The following is a 19850-nucleotide window of genomic DNA, read 5'->3' as shown; positions in this document are numbered from 1 at the left end:
CAGTAGCTTGTTACCACCACTTTCTATCTCTCTCTGTAGCGAAGTTTTTAAATCAAAATCAGCAATGCAGTTTAATGAAGACTTCACAGAATTGTAATGTTGCTTGGATGCATTAACAAAGAAATTATACACACACGCACACGACTATGCATGAAAATTTATGAATAAAAAGAAACGGAGATGGCTAAGCAATCCTACACAATTATAACTTCATACGCTGCATAATTCAGTTTTTTTTTTTAAAGAATAAATAAGTAGATACGAGGCTATGAAATATACATTAACATATTTAGATATTTAGCATATATTCTGCCAAAATAGCTAATACGTGAAAGTTGCTACACTTCAATTTATTTTATTTTTCTATGTAAATTAGAAAACGACTGAACGTTTAACTCTAGGTAATCAGTACATTTTTTTATTCTAAAAATGGTACATTGAGGGATCACATTTATTCCAATTTCACTGACACCCAGCTGTTCCTATCAGTCCAATTATCGTCTTAAAAAAGAAGAGGGCAAAAACCCTTTCCATGCAGACTATTCAGTTACATTCAGCCAGTCTAGTAGCCTTAAGACGCATTAACTTTATGTTATTTGTCACTGATATCTGCTATATGAACCGACGTTTGACGGTTGTTCTTGTAGGCTAATTACAGCATAAACGCCTTTCTGTGTTTCCATGACGTGTGCACTTGCGGGTTGACTTCGCACATCTTGAGAAATGTGGTTATATGCTACAGCAGCGTCAGATACCCAGCGCTTCTGCTGAAATCAACACTGTTTTTGTATCTCATCGCACATTTCAGAAAGCTAAAGCTCCCTCTTTGCAAAAATCAGGCTTTGGTTATTAGATTGTTGAACACGCAGATATAGCATATGGAAGTAAATGTTTTTCTAGTGGTTAAAATAGGTGGGATCTGAATGTAGATAACAATTAGGCTTCGCGATTTGTTTGAAAAGGTCCCATTTATTGACAAATCTTACCTGATAGTTGTGTCTTCAGGAATGGGACAGAAATCCAAACTTGTTGTCTGTGGTGTGTATTCATATATTTTTATTTCCGCTTTTTACACAGCTACCCCCCCCCCCCCTCCCAGATGTTTTATTTCCGCTTTTCGCGCAGCTACACACCGCCGCCCCCCGCCCCCCCGCCAACCCCACCCCAAACCCTTCTATGGACTACACCTCAAGCGCGACTTCCTCTTCAACGATTAATATAGACCAGCATACATCCATTGATCCGAGACTGTATTACATAAACGAACGCGTAACGCACAGAGGAACACAAACCGTTTAGTTTCCTATTTTTATTTTAAGAACCATTTAGCATAGTATCTGTCAGCATATATGGGAATCTATTTTAGATTCACCTCCTATTACCAGCTCGCATTTTATTCCATAGTTAGGATCTACTGTATAACGTAACCTAGGCACGAGGAATCACTGCATGCAGCTGTTCATGTTGGCTAATTGTACCCTTAAACGCGAGAACTTGCCCATTTTACAAAGCCTAAATTCCCTTCTTTTGAACATTGTAGGCTTGGTGCATTTAAGGCAATAGCACTAGGTAATCTGTTCATTTCAAAGAAATAGACCGGAACAAAAGTAAATAGCCTAATAAAGAAAAAGACATTAATTAGGATCTTTTTCTGGAGATGGAATAGTTCGAATTATAATTAATAATCACTGAAATGCACAATGAAAACTGCTAAATAATTATGATTAATTAACAATTACAGCGAATCGGACGGCAAAATGCTGTCTGTTTTATAAACTAATTAGAGCAAACGTGGGGAATAGGGCGCGTAATAATCTAGGCTGTGCTTAGCGGGCTGACCGTAAAAGTAGTCTGCTGTACGATGAACTGTAGCTTTTGAGACACGTGCCTTTGCCTGATCTTACCACAGTCTGTTGTCATGTGGAGCCTGTGGTCTTTCTGTTGCGGAGTGCTCTGGGCACAATACCTAAAGTTAAGGGAATAAATCTCGCTATATCAATCAGTTATGGAAAGTATGTACTGCGCCGTGCAAATAAAGGGTTGCAATTTAATATTACTCAGAACGTTTAAAAAATAACTTACAGCTTATTATTCACAATTTAGTAAATCAGCAGACGCTATTAGAAAATGTTAGTTACAAAAATGGATTATTCATTTTTCAGCAAATAAGCGCTTGAGATGGGTACAGTTAGCATATAAGTGGTATCACAGAAGCATCACCGTCAAGGCTCATATAAGTGCCAATTGTCTCGAGACGTGGGAGATAACCTGAAATTATTACGCAAGTTATTCACAAAGTGTTGAAAATGCATAGTACAGAAGTTTGCGATGGACATCAGAGAAAGGAAATGCTGACCAGCTACATAACTTCCCTGTGACTGGCACCTCTCCACCCCAGTCTCAGCAGAGTCTTCATTTTAAGACCTTATTTTTCCATCTTTATTCTCTCCCTCTTGAATTCTTTTAAATACCCACATTTTTATTTTAATTAACTCTGCTGTCATGATCCTTGACAGAAACATAAGCGTCTTGACTAACTCCAATTAACACCTTCTAATGAGGTAGAGTTCTGATGCCTCCCTGGGAAGCTGATAGAAGCTGACTCCTGGAGGCCAAGACGAGGCTGAAACATACCCTGATTGTTGCCATTCTTTTCTGGGAACAATGGCTCAGAACACCAGCGGTGGTCCGAGGGTTTTCGTGGATGTGCAGGTGTGTCGTCCATAATAGGGTGGGACCGGCAGCAGCGTGTCCAGTAAGGCTGGGAGGCTGCCCAAGAAGCAGGCCCAAGACCTTTGCCAATTTATTTTTTTATGAATAAATACTGTATTTACAGTAGGCCTACATCTCTGGGTAAGGCTTTCATTCAAGTGAAAGGAAATGCTTGTATTGGAAAGATGACATGCAGCTGTAATGTAGCTGCATTACAGCTTGTCAACAAATAAAACAATGTAAGCCCAGATAATAATAAAACCAACAAGTTTCTGTAACCCACAAAGGACTCTGTGACTCATAAAGATGAGAAAGAAAGTTTTGATAGTTACAAAAAAGGACGTAGCATCTCACACTGTGGTTCACTATGAGACTTTATTTTTTGTATCAGGAGCATACCAATGGTCGCTCTGTACCTATTAGTTTTCCAGTAAGTGCCACAGGTAAAGTTCATAGGTCCCAGGCTCTGGCCATTAAATTTATTCTAAATGCATACTCTACATCATAGTGTCAGGGTGCCAGTGTTCCTCTGTGTGAGTGTTAGTGTTTTTATAATCCGTAACTGTGTATTTACGTAATGGATCTGCCCCGCAGAATAGAACACAGAGCCCTGGGAACCATGACAAGCCGGAATTCCAAAAAGTCAATAGGCCCTACACTGTTTACATGCATTCCTGCAGGAACAGCAGTAATCAATAGACTCTACTACAGCACGGTCAGGAAACTCCTGGCTTGTTTACGTGGTGGGGCAAGGAGGCACTGAACCTGTACAACAGTCTTAACTTTCAACAATATTTTATGACAGTGCTAAATATTTTGTCTCATTTCAGTCTCACAAACAGGAACGCATTACCAAAATGATGCTCCTCAAAAGTGTTTGGTATTCCACCCTTGATTGGGTTGGCTTTGCTGAACAAAAATTTCAAACTTTTGCTGCCATTTTACTATTAAAGAAAAGGGTGGGAAACTGGAACACAACATCCATTAACACCAGATCCAAAATGGTATTTACTACCGTATTTGACAATGAAAAAGAATTAGACAGAATTTGAAACACAACATGCCTGTTACCAGAATATACTGGCTTTCATTTTATACTGAATATGGCAAGATAATACTTGTGAGTGAGGAAGTTGATTTGGACAGTTGTGACCCACACAACTTGTTTCCTCAACTCAAACCGAAACATTGTGGTTCTCGCGCATGAGGCTATGACCAATGGGAAGCTTCCTGTGTCAGAGACAAAGTGGCCAAAGCGCGCTTGAACTTGCTGTTGCTACAGAAAGGCACTGTGGCACAATAAGGAACTGCGTATCTATAGGACACTAAAATAAACTGCAGCCTGAATTTAAAACGGTGAAAACAAAAATGTTGTGAAAACTCAAAATTTCAAGGCAACTGGCTACACTAGATTTTTGAGTTCTGAGTTTAACTTGGATTTTTGAGTCGTAATTCAATCTAAAATTAATTAGTTGTTTTGTTCAGAAAACAAATTTCATTGTTATAAAAAAAGCTAAAATTGAGTACGTTTTCTTAAAACTATGAAATGCAAAATTTCTAAACCAATTAATATTTGAACTTGAACTCAAACTTTCAAAATCCAAGTTAAGCTTTAAAAAAAAAAAAAAACAAATATGGAAATATTGGGTATTCTGAACTCGGGAGCGTGCAGACAACCGCAGTTCTCCTCTGAAACACGCGGTATCGCCACACTGCAGACTGCAGCTGAACTCGCACAGAGTGGGGTCAGAGGAAAACCTTTCAGGTGCAGCTTTAACATGCCGTCTACGGGTGACCGAACGACCAGCAGGGGTCGCTAGAACCTTCCCATACCCCAGGCAAAGCAACCGCCAATTGCACTTAGCCCTACGGAGCTGCCGCTCAGTTTCCGCTGGAATTGTCCGTATACGATCTGAGACCGTGGGACTCATCCCCGCACCACAGCGCGGTGCCTTAATGGAATGAGCCACCAGAATGATATTATTAATACACAATGCTAAGCTAAATTCAAGCAGAGTGTAAGGGTTAAGTGTGCAACACTCAGGGTTATTTGGACTATAGGAGCACGGCCAGTGATGTGCATTTAAGATCACACATATAATGTGACAGTACTTCAGTTTACTCGTTACATTTGAGTTGTGGATCTCAGGACTGCAGTCTGTAAGAGAAGGCAGACTTTTGAGCCATGCGACAACTCCTAAGAGTCATTGATGTTGCTAATATGTATGATTCTGATTTAAGGCTTGTAAAAGCACCCTCATACATACCCCCACACAGTATATCTAGACCCCATCCCTTCCAGGAACACATGCAGCTTTTGAGAGGACTATATTTCTGAAATGAGCCTAATTGAAATGATGAGCAAACAAGTGGAAAGGCTTTGTAGTATGTAGTATAGATGAACCTATCAGTGCTTTGGGGAAACATTCCAGCAGCTGTGGAATTTTTGCCATGCAGGATCCTGTTTCAGGACCTTGGAGAGCTCTGCCCCATGAGAAACAACTCTTAATCCTGCAGGGAAATTGGAAACAGTAAAGGGTAAGTTTCTGAAACGCCTTTGTTTTCACAAAGCCCAGAATCTAGTGTGCAACCTCTCTGTTTAAAATAAGATTACTGTTACTCATTTATTAACGTTTTGCCTATTTTCTATTACACTATAGGCAATGCAAAACAATAAAATCAGTCACTTGTAGTTAGCTGTTAGTGAAGTGATTGATTATATTGTCCATTTCACAATTAAACTATCAAATCCTCAACACTTTTAAAATAACGCATCATCATGGTTTGCTCTGTGTGATAGTGCTCCATGTCTGTAGCCTCATGTTTCAGAAATCAATGCTGATTCCCTTTCACTCTCCCAGAATCCTTATAAAAAACATACTACCCATATACCCCATAAAAAGTCAATACTTTCTCTTGACATTCACAGCTAAGTTTGTTCTGCTATTCTGGTGAGATTCTTGACACAATCATTATTTTCTCTCTGGGTTTTCATGCTTTTCTTTGTGGTGTAATACATCTGTGACACTACACTTTAGCAACAAATCAGGAAATCAGCTTGTTAATACCAGATTGAGAGTGCAAACCAGTGACTGTCACCAGCAAATGGTAACAGGACCTGCGATTGTGGCAAGGGATTGATCGCAGCACAAATTTCAGTACACACTTGCATGGTAGGACACGGTTAGCTAGCATCAAGACCTTAGCGTTTTGTCACGTCTCGTCTACAAATTCATCAGAATGCTGGAAAATGAATATGGGGAATGGGCAAAAAATATTACTTCAGGTATTGGATCATGTGGTCTCATACAGAATGATCAGAGATCAAACAATTGACTCAAGATTCAATGATATATTTTAGTATTCAAGATTTGTTTTCTTGTAAATTTCCTTGTAAGTGTCCTCTTACAACACCTCCCCCCAATAAAAAGAGAAAACACAACATATAGGTCAGATTGATTCACATCACTAAACTTGGCCTCCACTTCATTTCTTATATCTGGCTCTATTTTAACACTGTGCCACTGGGCATCAATAATACATGAAGGACAGTGGAGGACATCATACTTCAATTTCTTAGTAAATTTCACTGCAGGCAGCTCTTTCGCATAGTTTCGGATGATGATGCTGATAATGATGACTGTGGCCATGATCACGAACACGATAATTTGTTCAGTATGCCTTTATATAGCAAGCCAAATATACACAGAAGTGCTTCCAATCAAGTGCTCTATACATGACAGTGTGAACCATCAAACTTGCAGTCACAAGTCAACCACCTGAACCACTGACCAACTCTGCTGCTCGTATGTGCCTGTCTGCCAGTGAGTGGCGAAGGCAACGCGCTTTCACGCTCACGAAGCAAAGGTCACACCATTCAGGAGGTGAGAGCTCTGTTACCCCAGTCAAGCAGAGGTGCAACAGAACACAGGCCAAACCTCTACATCTGTCTGTCACTCTGTCTCATTTTAGTTTCAATTCACAAGCACACCTGCATGCAAGCACATACAGGACCTGTCCTGGGCCTGGGCTTGAAATCGCTGGGGTGACTCGCATTTCACATGATATTTATCTACAAGAGGGCTGGATATAGCTTTTAGATACGGGCAGGTATAAGCCACACATACAGTATACCTACATATACCTATGTGACAACTACTACATCATCTACACATGCTACTGCTACTGCTACTAATAGTACTACACATACTGCTGCTGCCACTACTACTATTACAACAACCACAACTACTACTGCTACTACTAAAAATAAGAACAAGAACAACAACAACCATCTTGGCCGCTAAGTCATGACACACAACGATGTTGGTCTGTTGTCTGTATTTTGGCAGATATTGCGCTGGTTTGCCTTTACTGGTCAAATGGTCTAAGCTCTTCACAAAGACTCTTGAGTTATCGAGCTGTCAAATACATAATTTTCACAGAAGTACTCTTCGTAAACAGGTGCAAGTGACTGTGCACAACTGCACTTTCCTGTCAATCCAAGCACAGCAACAGACAGGCACAATTTGACCATGTAGCCATGGCAGTCAGGTAAAAGGAGGGGTTTCAATGCAATTCCAAATGATATCACATTACTGTATCATCATGAAATCACCCCTGTAGCCTAACTGATCTGAGGATAAAAGCATTATTATCTGAAGGCCACTATCTGCCTTCCGAGACATGGATAGCTTTCTGAAATTCATGGGAAAGCTTTTCAAACTGGCTCAGCTCAGCTTTTCGAATTGAGGGAGAGAAGTAGATACAAAGCTAGACAAATCTCACACTACCCAACTGGCTCACACCCAGCTAGCTACCCAAATGCCTCACATCACTAAGTTAGATGGTGCTGTGCTACTAAGCTGTACAGCATAAGCCAAACTGAACAAAAGCAGAAGGTAGACAGCTCATGGCAGCCAGTTGGATAGCCCCGATGCGATAAAGCTGGATATGAAGCCATGCTCCCCAGGTATGCTCCAGCACTATGTGTACTTTATTCCAACTAATTTTATTCCAGGAAGTTGTGAGAAATCAAACAAGGAACTCACATGCCAGTGTGTTCATTAGGGCTTGTATAAGCACAGATAGGAGGACAGATTAGTGGGTGCTGGGCTCCCTCTTGTGGGTAAAACTGGCACCATACAAAGTTTGATATATAATTGTGGCCAACGTACTGCATGTATTTTATTCTAATAAAAACATTTTACTTGCCATTCTCACTTGCAGTTCTTTTACTCTCAAGCCCCAAACACTGACCCACAACTACCCCAGAGGCTACTTAGCCCACATAGACAGCCATCTAAGATACAATAAGTTCATTGTACCATATGTAAAAACTGAATTGATAACATGTATTCTTGATTAACTATTTACATAGATCTATTTGGCACAATGCGAGTGTTTTGCTCTTAAATTGGTAATTCAGCACTTCACTATGTTTTGTGTTTTAATGCACCCATGTTCAAAAAGTGGGAAGCATTCATCATTGTCAGTAATAGGAGTCAGACAATAAATGTGTGTGTATTAAATTAGGAGATTGTTTCCCTTAACGTGAGTTGCAAGCTGTGTCACTGAGCCTACATGACAGAAACTGCAGTGTTTTGGCACAAATATGAAAATATGATGAGAGGGCCTATTAATTGCATTGATTTAAGTGATGTGCATTTCAGTACTCTGGTGTATTTGTTTTAAGTCACTGTTCATTTTTTATTTGGAAATAAAAGGAGTAATTAAATGGGGTGTTCAATTGTAAACAAGAGATGGTGAGCTTTCCTTTTAGTGGAATCTCCAAGGGAGGGGCTATGGCTATACAAGGTGGGTTTAGAGCAGCTGCTCTTAGGAACCGGGGATTAACATTTCTCCTGAAGCTTGCGACCCCAAGTGGTTACCAGAGGTACTGCTGTTTAGTAAGCCTCTGGTGCCAAAAAGCAAGTATCCCCATTGAAGTCCATTCAAAACTACAAATTTACCCTGGTCAAATTATTCCATTTTTGATAGTATTTTCAAATTTTAAACACACCAAACGAATTACTCTCCAGGGATCAATTATTTTTTCTGAGCCCCACAGAAGAAGAATTTTGTCATACATATCATATACTGTATATCTTGATAGTCTAGAGTAGAGAAAAGGTGAAAAAGGAGTGGTTAACCCATCGAGATATACAGTATAAAACTGGAGACAGCTTCCGCTGACCAGTTCCATGGATTCTTATGGGAGCTGCTTATTGGCACATCAAGCCAGTTCATGGAGGCTGCCATGTTTGACTACGGAGCTTTTGGCACCATAGTCAAACATAGCACTGGGTACCAAAATGCAAAGTAATGAATATGAGTGCAAGGAATATATGTTATATGTTATATCTTATTCTGTGAGGCTGAGAAAAAGGTCCCTGGACAGTAATTAGTTTGGTGTGAAGAAATTGTTTAATTTAAAAATACTGTCCAAAATAGTATCATTTGACCAGGGTAAAGGGTGCAAGGAGCAATTGGAATTCGTTTGACGGAAGATGGACAGGCTACTCGTTTACAGGCTGGTAGGAACACTGTGTCATGCATAGAGTTAACAATAATCACTGAGTTAGCTGGTAAAGGGAAGTGGAAGGTGTTAGGATTGAATACCATGGGGAGTGACCGCTTTCCCATTGGGACAAGAGTGGGAGGGCAGCTGGTGGTTGAGGAGGATGAAATCAGGCCCTTTAATCTCACTAAGGCCAGCTGGGTTAGGTTTGTGGAGGAGTGTGGTAGGGGGCTGGCTGAAGTAGACAAGTCCTCTGTGGCCTGATAGAACATCATACTCTGTTCAGGAATTCACCAGGTAACTAGGCTATTCCAATGATGGGAGGGAAACGGTTCCGTGGTGGAATCAAGATTGTGATGCGGCGATACCAGCAAGGAACAGAGCTTACAGGGAGCTGAGGCGGTGTCCTATGACTTGAAATTTGATTCAGAATAGGAATCTGAAGGCGTTGGCTAGGAGGGTCATCAAGAGCGCAAAGCTGGATTGTAGGAGAGCAGACTGTGGGATGCTTGTGGAAAGCAGGTGAATGGGATTGACAGGAGGATGACAGTGCCAGTATTCCAGATGGGACCGGTGGTGGCACAGACAAATCAGAAAGGTGGTGCAGAGTGAGGGCAGTGTGAATGCTGTTAGTTGCAGTGTGAGAATTGTTTTGTTGGAGGAGTGTCAGAAAGTGCTGGCCCAGGAGGAGGTAGGTCAGGAATGTCTGGGGTATTATAACATTTCCTTCACCAGAGTGGAATAATGTCAAGCCATAGCTGTGGGCGGTAATACAGCACCAGGCAAAGACTGACTGTATGATGAAATGTTTCGACATTTTGATGAGGTAATACTGCATGAGATGCTGAACCTGTTTAATGCTCTGTGTGCAGTTCTTATTCCTCAATATGGAGTCAGACTTGGTGAAAGACGCAGGTATAATCTTACTGTTTTTACTGCAGAATTACTATGTTGTTGCATTGAGTGTCTCACCTGGGATGTGAGGAGGGGTTCCTCTCTGTCTCAGGAGCTGGAAGGAACTAATTGTTAGGATGGGATGGGCAGAATGAAAAGTATGACAGTTGAGGGACTGAGGCTTCAGTGGCAGAGAGAGAGAGAGTGGGAGCAGGAGAGGAGGGAGCAACACCTGTATATAATACAGCCCAAAGTTCAGGATAGGTGGGTCTCAGTGGGGGACAACAGCATAGATGAGGTGCTTCTGACCCAGCTCAGGCTGGGCCATTGTGGCCTGGGGGCAAGACTTTGGATGGGGAAGCATTCTGATAAAATGTGGGGACTGCAATGTATTAGAGACAGTGGCTCACATGCTGCTACACTGTAGGAAATTGGTGAGGGAAAGGAGAGAACTGTTTAGGGGATTGGCAGAGATTGGTGTGACTGCTTTCTCTTTGAGACCCATCCTGGGTCTGGCAGAACAGCTGAGTGATATATATAGACTGGCTTGGACGTTTTGTTCTCTGCAGAAGAGGGTGTAATCGGCAGGGTGAGAATTTCAGTGGCCAGTAGGTGGCAGTAATATGCTTTGCAACACTGAGGCTGCATTTAAAATCTGAAAAGAAGAAGAACAACAGCTGGGGGACAGGGATACTGCTATCCATAGTTTTAATTGCATGTAGAGTAGGCAAGAATTCATAAAATATCAAGGAAAATAAGTAGACTATTCCAGTACTGAATGATGGGTGTGACAAGGCAGTGAATAATGAGGAAAAGGCTGATGAGCTGGTGAGGATGTGCATAATTATAAGGCAATAGGAGAGGATGGCCTAACAAGAAGGAAGTATTGCAACTTGAGCAGTGGAAACTAAATCAAAATGGAGTGGATAATAAGTGGATATAATAATAATAATAATACATTTTATTTATATAGTGCCTTTCCAGAGCCCAAGGTTGCTTAACAAAGTTAAAAGGTTAAAAACAGCAAGTACAGTAAATACAGAAGGCAAAACGTATACATAGGACAGTAATACAGAACAGAAGGCAGTACAAGATAACATACGAACAACAAACCTACAAAGCAAGGCAATAGAGAAGCTAAGGGTAACTTATGCTGAAGAGGTGGGTCTTGAGTTGGGAAAATATCAACACTCTCCGCTTCCCCGATGTTCATTGGAAGAGCATTCCACAGAGAGGGAGCAGCCACAGAGAAAGCCCTGTCACCAAACTTACGTAGATAGGTCTTAGGGATGTTGAGTAGAGTGCCAGTATTAGAGGAACGGAGGGTGCGTGGGAGAGTGTACACCGTTAGAAGGTGAGTGAAGTAGGGAGGGGCCAGGTCATTGAGAGCTTTAGGCGAGCAAAAGAATTTTGTAATTGATACATGCCTTGATGGGAAGCCAGTGTAGGTTATTTAGAGTGGGTGTGATATGTTGCCAGGTTCTAGTGTGAGTTAGCATTCTTGCGGCAGAGTTTTGGACATGGTGCAGTTTAGACAGATCAAATCTCCAAACGCATTAGCTGCTGCTAGCCCACATCCTGCCTCACTGAAAGCCTGCCTCCCTGCAATCAGCCCTTCTATTGTCAATATAATTAACAGGTCACTGTCCTCTGACTACCTGAAAATTGCTTCCATTACCCCAATTTTGAAAAAGGTCAGCCTTGATCCTGACTCACTGACAAACTATAGGCCGATTTTTATATTTACCATTCATGGCTAAAGTTCTGGGACATGTGGTAGCATTCCAATTAAAAAGACACATGCAGAATAATAACTTGTATGAGCCACTCCAGTCTGTGTTCCTAATACTCTACTGTGTCGGCTGGGTTGAAGCTGGAGAACCTAGGAGCCGAGGCGGAGCTATAGATGAACTTTGTGGCCGGATCTGAGCGGTCAAGACTATGGCAGGCATGAGAGAGCTGCTGCAAGTTGATGGCAGTGATTTTAGAATGAAAAATATTTTGAAATTTAGAGGTGTAATGTAGAATTCATAGGTGCACAAGTTAGTTTATTTATGACAGAATACGGTTTTAGGATTAACTTTCCGGAGATAATGATGTCAGCAAAGTGGGTAGGTCTAGCAGTAGCAAGGGCCTCTCTGTAAGTGGTAAGATGGTCATTGTCAACTTGGGTATGAACTTCCGAACCTGTTCTATGACTTAGGTGCTCAAGATGCTGTCCAAGAGCTTTCAGCGCATGGAGCTCAGGAGTAAACCAGGGGCAGGAGCGTGAGGAGGAGACTGCAGGATTTAATAGGGGCTAGGGAGTCCAATGTTGTAGACAGTAGAGCGTTATAGTTAGCTACTAGGTCAACTGTAGGTGTTGAGCCAGGGAGGTACAGGGAGCCAGAAATAATGTTCATAAAGACAGAGGGATTCACAGACTTAACATTTCTAAATGATATGGTGCGTTTGCACCCGGTGTCAGGCAGGGCAATATCCAAAAGCACAGCTTTGTGTATCAGAAATGTTTAAGTCAAAGCTATGAACATTTGAAGGAGTGAGACCAGAGGAACAGACTAAATACAGGATGTGACCATGGTTATGGGTAGGGAAATTTACATGTTGCACAAAATCAAAGCATTCGAGCATGAACAGAAAATCAGCAGGACATTTACAATCGGCAGAATCCACATGAATATTAAAATCACCCAACATGAAAACAGGAAGAGTAATTGTGCTAAGAGTGGTGAGGAGCTCGTGCATCTCAAATAAAAATATTGAGCATGTTTAGGAGGACGATAAACAAGTACAATTAGTATTGGGGTGGGGCCAGAGAGCTTAAAACCAGGTATTCAAAGGAGGAGACGGGGTGAGCTCTAAACTGCTTGAGGATTAAATCAGTGCGAGGGAGTACAGCCAGACCACCGCCTCTACCAACAGCGCGAGGTTTACAGATATAGGTAAAACCGGGAGGAGTAGCTTGATTCAACAAAATAAATTCATTTGGCTGTTGCCATGTTTCAGTCAAGCACAAGATATCAACACATTTATCATCATGGGTAAAGTCATTAATAATCAGAGCCTTACTGCTAAGAGACCGCGTGTTAAAAAGAGCGACTCTTGTACCCCAATTGTTTAAAAGGTTTATCGGCAGGTGCAAAAACCAGGGACCCCACATTTCAAGCCATAAGTAAACATTTAGTGTTACTGATAGAGAAACTGTATTAACAATAAATAAAAACATACATAAATAATAAAACACACAAACAAAACAAAAACACAAACAACACAAAAAAAACTACTGCGAGTAGCAGCTTCGCACAATTAGGAGCAACCAGGACGCCACGGAAATTCAACCAGTTGAAGCATTCAGTTCCACAGTTCCCAAAAACACAAGCAAGGCTACTGCCAACAATCCAGTCGTCAATTCTCCTCGACCAGCTAGTTAGAAAAGCAAGAAAGTGAAACTTAACCGCTAAACATACCGCTGACGGCCTACAGTTCAGCGAGCGAGTGGAGACGCACTTACCAAGCAGGGCCGATGGAGTTGGAGGGGAGCCGGTACAGGGCCAGTGGCGGGCAAATGGATAGGAACACAGGCAAGCAGGTAGAGACGCAAGGCAGGGAATCCGATGCAGTAGCAGCCATCTGGGTGTAGAACCAGCATCATCGGCAAGAGCAGGGCCAGAAAGGACCGGAGCAACGCTTAAGAAGCGATTCGAGGTGAGCAGGAGTGCAGTGTCGCGGGTAGGCTAGGCCGGGAAAGGCCAATGATCAGAAACAACCAGGTGTCAGCGGAGAAGGCGGGTAGGTCTCGAGACCGGGGAGCACAGCTGGGGGCTGGCGGCGGCGAGAGGTGCAGCAGCGGGGGTGCACAACAGGCAGCAAAAAGTGAGGGGTAGGAGGGATCCAGTCGATTCAGTCTTTGTTAAACTGATCAAACGCGATTTGGAAACTTAGTAGGCCTAGTCTTGTTGCAAAAAATATGAACAAGACATGACTGAGGCGGCGAAGTACATAAAACGGAAGCTAAAACACTTAGTAGACTTAATGAAGACTAATCAATCAAAGGGCCGATACAAGGAGAGAGACGGGAGAGCAGCGGCAGCCAGATGCAGCAGCGTGCGCTCAACCAGAAGGTAGCATAGTAAACCACGATCGCTTTACTAAAGAACTTGGATGCAGTCCAGACTGGGGCGAACACCGCCCCAGGTAGGGATGGAGTGTGTAATGAAATGTTTAAGCATGTGAATGACTTTGTATTGGAGGAGATTATAAACCCAGTCCACTTTAGTGTTAAAATAAACGACATTTTTCAAAACCTTAACCATGGATTTTGGTTATCCTAAGGGAAGAATGGGAGAAATATTCCGCGTTTATTTTATTTTATTTTTATGAATTTAGACAGCTTTGAACCAAGCTGAGGAGTGGGCAAATAAAAGGGGCTTTAAGATCTCAGCATCAAAGACTAAATATGTAATTTTTGGATTGAAGAAAAAGATTCCAGATATGGGCCTTATTCTATATGGGACTCCAATTGAAAGGATACAAGGGTTTATATTTCTTTGGGGTTTGGATGCCTGCTGTATGAATGTTATATAAACCTGGCTTTATTGTATAGCATTTTCTGTTCTTTTCAGTATACCATATTGCCACATATCAGTTTATGTACAAACATTGTATGTCATGAGTGAAGAATTTTTATTTCTTACTTTATACTTTCCTGACATTTAGCAGATCTTATCCAGAGTGACTTCCAATGCAAACATATCAGGAATCAAAGTGCAGTAATTTCCTTGAGGGAAAAAGCACACTATGTGGCCAAAAGCATGCGGACACCTGACATCTAACATCTCATCCAAAATTATGGGTATTATTATGGAGCTGGTCCACCCTTTGCTGTTGTAACAACCTCCACACTTCTGGGAAGGATTTATACTAGATGTTGGAGCATTGCTACAGGGATTTGTTTCCCTTCAGCCAGAAGAGCTTCAGGGTGCTGTGCAGGCCAGTCAAGTACTTCCATGCCGATCTCAACAAAACCATTTCTGTATGGACCTTGCTGTGTGCCTGGGAGCATCGTCATGCTAAAACAGAAAAGGGAATTCCCCAAACTTTTGGGGAAGCACAGCATCATCTAGAATGTGGTTGTATGCTGTAGAATTAAGATTTGCCTTTACTGGAACTAAGGGGCCTAGCCCAAACCATGAAAAACATCCCCAGACCAAGAGGTGCCCAGATACCTTTGGTCATATAGTGTATATAAATAATTATTTAATTGAACTTGTATTACTCTATATTGTTCTTTAGTTCTTAACCATCACTTTAATTTCCAGAAGATCTACTTTTACTTATAATTTGTTGCATATTTTTTTTTAAGTAGTGGTACATTAAGTTGCGCTGAAGTTGAAATTTGTAACAAATGTGTTACCTATGATCAAGGAATACCGAGTCTGTGATTTCAAAATGAAATAGAAGTATTTTATGTATTGTACTGATGTATTGTACTATAAAGTAGCCAGCATTCTCACTAGCATAATAAATACATGCATAATTTATATCATCACCATCTGACAGATGGACCAAAGAAAATGTCCCTCTTACGCAGCAATATTTTTACCTCCCTGCTGGCACATGCACTCATGCACACCAACATATGCTGAAGCATATGCCCCCTGCCCCAAGATGGCAAAAGTGCCCTTTATTATAGTCAGAGATAGGGTGAGTAGTGCAGCTAGTAATATTTTTCATTTCATGTAGCAAAGAAATACAAAGAAACAAGCTTTTTTTGTATTTACTGACGTTCACTTCAGTCCCACTAACTCAGGTAATGACACTTAACTCACGTCTGGCTATCACTAGTGGAACTGCTTTGGTTTCAAGTGACTGTAGTTCAATAAACCTTCACCTCTACATCTGGGTCAGGCTCCCCATATGAGTGCATGGCCCATTATCTCTGACCACTTGCCACCTTTGCAGGTGTGACACTGAAAAAGACAAGCAGGGGTCAGACTCATCCCAACTCCCTTGCCTCCATAAAAAAATGAAATAGCTGTTTATCCTGGAAATCACCAGCTGTTCTATCCATTAACACATCCCTCACTTTCCCCCAAAACAAAACAAACGGAAGGGAAAACCTCAGAGAAGAGGTCAGGAGTTCTGTGTGGGGACGTCCACTGCTGCACTCACATCTGTTTCCTAACTGTAGCTAAGGTAGCCAGCTACATTTATTTTACTGGTTCTGACAAATCAATGATAAAAGCTATAATTTAACAACATTATTTCAGCAGACGAGGGCCTTTGTCTTGGTGGTGCAGTATAAGTTTTCAAAGAAGCTAAAACAAAGTTGCATCAGGACAATACTTCACCTTTTGTAAGTCGCCCTAGATAAGAGTGTCTTTTTAACAGATTACATTGTTACATACACTCCATCTATGCAGCTGGATTTTTTTTACTAAAGCAATGCAAGCTATGTACCTTGCCTGGAGGAACAATGGCAGCACCCCCAGCTGGGAACTGAACTGAACATCAGAGTTACAAGCCCAGGTCCCTGACCATTATGTGCACAATCTCACATTGTGTGGACAAAAGTACCCAGGATACCCCGGGGAAAGCAGAGCTCGCCAGCCTAAAATATTTCCCTGGCTTTGTTTCCTGTTGACGGTGCCTGGGGTAGTACTGGTGCTATTTTCAGGTCTGAATGCTGCAATAAATATCTCAGTCTAAGTCTCATGCTGCTGTGTGGGGATTACTGACATTTAATACAGGGCTGTGACTGAAATGATAATATCAACAGTGCCCTCTCACATTCAACACAATAAATCGATGTCATCTTCTGTCCTTTGTTCGATTTTGCACATTCATATACATATTGCATTTCCCTGATAATGCTCTGCCTGCTGTCGATTTGCTTTATTTTGCTTTCAGTATTTTTTTTAGCAGTGTGTTTAATCATAGTGTACAGTCTAGAAAAATGGGAGCCTCCTGCTTTAAATTTTGAATTGAAACTAAAATTATTTAAATTTAAATAAAATATCTACAATATGCTATAGAACATCCTGACTTCTATCAAGCTGTTTTTAAAGTACGCCAACATTGTCTTGTCTGTAATGTTGGCCTATTGTCATTAGATTATCCTATTTAATTTTAGAATGCTTTGCTATGATGTCATTTAGCGACAAAGGATTAAATGCTGTCAGAATTTTAGAATAAATACTGGGTTGACTTGAGGGCAGGCATTTGTAGTTTTTATCTGATTGGCTTTGTAAAATATTGAGTGGAAGGCGTGACACTTGTGAGAGTGGAAATGTCTTTTACTCATTACATGGTGCACAACAATCATTGTGTGCTATTTTTGGCCCCTTATATGTGGTTGTTGTGAATATCAGATACACACATGCCATATTGTCTGGCATTACTGCTACAGTGCAACTGATATTTCCTTCATGAAACTCTTTCTTGTGCAACCACACAAGTGAGCCACACACACACACACACACACACACAGAGGGAGGCTGTAAACGAATCCCTGTGACTGTATCTTGTCTTGGCTGTCGTGCCTTCCTCTGGGGATGTGTGGGTTACCCCAGGATAATTACTGCTTCTGTCACACAGCAGGACAAGTGGCCATGAAAGCCAGAGCTCCTCCTCTTCCTTATCTGGGATCTGAGCGCAGTCTCAGCGCAGCCAGGTCCTGTTTTCTATTCCATTTAAAGCGCTGGGTGAGCACAGTCTTCGCACAGCACTTCTACTGTCCAGTTCTGCTCCACACACTAACAGAGAAGGCTGTCACTCAGGCAGAGGCCCCGCCTTTGAACTCTGGGCGCACAGATGCCATTATTCAGTTTGGCCCTCCCGATATTGTTTTAAAACATCACATTGACCAATGTAGCTGCAACACTTTGCCCATTGCACTTTGATTGTTTTAGTTGTTCTGGTTTTGAATTCACAGTGAAAGCCAGTAACACGACTCTGAGGTTGACTACATTGCAACAGCCTCCCTTTGCATCTCATCCCAGAAGACCTCTCTGTACTTCAGGGATCTCTTCTGCCTGACAGCGACTTTGGCTCGGAGCCTTAATCATGGCTGCTGACATTTTTGTTCGACTCGTTCTGAAATCCCTGTTTCCGGTTTAATCTCTGCCTCTAATGTAGCACCCTGCTGGACACACGTGGAGAGCACAGACACAATCCTATAATCTCAGCGTTTAAACAGATTAAAGCACTTTGGGGTTCTGAAATCTAAAAAAATCAACAGATTTTGTAGTAATTATCATTAATATTTGTCGGGCCTGTATGATTCTGAAGCATAGGGATGCAACTTTGATAATTCTCATGCTGATGTTCCTATTAACACGTGACAGTCAGCTATCGCAGGTAAATGCTTACAGATGAGCTTCTCTCTAACTGCGGCAAATACATGCTAAATTGTGCAGTCCCCAGGTCAGGTGTCCTCACTCCCTCATGATGGACTTTAATCAACTTGATTAGCTGAACCGATCTATGCCTCTCCACCCTCGATTGGGTTCTGGAAAATGTTCCAGCAGAAAATATCTGATGTGCATAATTTTATATGTCAATTCAAATGAATTTCTTTCATTCATTTTACAAAGAATTTGTCACAACATGCTTCACAGTATAATTCGGGCTAACCCCCCACAAAGGAAGCCAAAGACAGGACTCAGGTAGAAGCTACACACACTATAGGGAATGGGGTATATTACCTTTTCATCTGCTATGAGCCAAATGGCACCATCCCCATTCATTTTAAATAAACTGGACTTAATGTGTTCATGGCTATGGATAACTGTTACATAATGAGTATCATTCCTTCACAGACCTGTTTTCTGTAGTTGTTCCAATGACCTTCGGTATGCAGTCATTGTATATCGCTTTGGGTAAAAGTATCTGCCAAATAAATCTAGTGTAATGTAATGTAAACAGTAAGCAGAATTTCGTGTCATGGTGTGTTGCTGCCAACATTTAATTTAGCCTATTTTAAGATTGTGTCTTGCATAATTATAGCTTCGCTAAAACAGATATAATGCTCATGCTTTACAGTATTTTTATTTCTGTGGAAGCATGAATGAACCAGCAGGTGGCACTCTCTCCACACGTTTCTGTTGACTGCTTTTTAAAATGTTAATGCTGTTTGAAAACAGATATAAGTTTTAAGATTTGGTTATACCTAGTCTGTTTTTCATCAGTTTTTCATCTTAAAATGGTGTCACTGCCAGACAAACTGCAGTCCACATATGTTGCTCACTGAGTAGATAATGGCCTTTATGCACTATTTTGGCATGGTAAAGCATAAGCTCTTTGTAAGTTGCATTACTTAGGGTGCAGTACAAACAGACAGACAGGGATAATCCTTTGAAGATTACAGCCCTGTGTTGTAGTGTTAGGGCACGGATGCTGTTTTGTTTATGAAGAGAACAATGGTTCGTGCTGTTTTTGTGATTCAAAGAGGAGAGTTTCTACTGAAATCTGAAATATGGTAATAGGGTGATATGGTGAATTGTAAAATAGCTGTTGATCTGAACCAGTTTTGTTCTATTAAAAGAATTAAACTAGATGATAAGAGGACAGGCAGGTCTATTCACATTCATTTAGCCCGATTCCTCCCACTCCCCCCCCCCCTTGTTTTTCTTTCAGTTTTTGTGAATATTTGAATATTGATGATAGAGACAGGGTAAGTGTGTGCGTGTGTATGCGTGTGTGTCTGTGCTCGCCTGCATTTATGAGC

At 41.4% G+C, this 19850-nt stretch overlaps 1 protein-coding gene across 1 annotated transcript in view; it reads right to left on the bottom strand.

The window, feature by feature from the left end:
* LOC135261416 (RNA-binding motif, single-stranded-interacting protein 3-like) overlaps nucleotides 1–14335 on the bottom strand; it is a 299499-nt gene extending 285164 nt beyond the window's left edge. The window contains exon 1 of the mRNA XM_064347701.1: nucleotides 13635–14335. The gene's annotated coding sequence lies outside the window, so the exon portion shown is untranslated. The remainder of the gene's footprint in view (nucleotides 1–13634) is intronic.
* Between the last annotated feature and the right edge of the window lie 5515 nt (nucleotides 14336–19850).

The sequence above is a fragment of the Anguilla rostrata genome, chromosome 8 (genome assembly GCF_018555375.3).
Source record: "Anguilla rostrata isolate EN2019 chromosome 8, ASM1855537v3, whole genome shotgun sequence".
Classification (NCBI taxonomy): domain Eukaryota; kingdom Metazoa; phylum Chordata; class Actinopteri; order Anguilliformes; family Anguillidae; genus Anguilla; species Anguilla rostrata.
This window is presented reverse-complemented; position numbering and strand designations above follow the sequence as displayed.